Here is a 421-nt window from a genome sequence, read left to right as displayed (position 1 = left end):
AAATCCCCCCTCTGCTTGCCCGCGCCCCAGGGTAGTGGGAGAGCGAGCGAAAGAGAGAGAGACAGACAGAGAGAGAGAGACAGAGAGCGAAAGGGAGAGACAGAAAGAGAGGGGCTGTCAGGGGCGGAGGCGAGCGGGGCACTCCACCCATGTGACTTGTGGACGATGCCGAAACAGGCCCCGTGCGTTCAGGTCTCCGCGCGGCGCGACGCCAACGCCAACCCGCCGCCAGCCTTGAACTTGCCCTCCGCGAGCCTGTAGATGTTCATGTTCAGGCTGAGCCGGCGCCTCCCCTCCGCGAGTCGATCACACGACGCCCCTGAATGAGTGAGTGACTGCATGAATGGTCCGGCGGGGCCCTGCGGGGGGCGCGGGCGGGCTCGGGGGCCCCCGCCTGCACCTGCGCGGCCCCTCCCGCCCC

The sequence above is a fragment of the Frankliniella occidentalis genome, unplaced genomic scaffold (genome assembly GCF_000697945.3).
Source record: "Frankliniella occidentalis isolate FOCC.00 unplaced genomic scaffold, Focc_3.1 Scaffold16, whole genome shotgun sequence".
Classification (NCBI taxonomy): Eukaryota; Metazoa; Arthropoda; class Insecta; order Thysanoptera; family Thripidae; genus Frankliniella; species Frankliniella occidentalis.
This window is presented reverse-complemented; position numbering follows the sequence as displayed.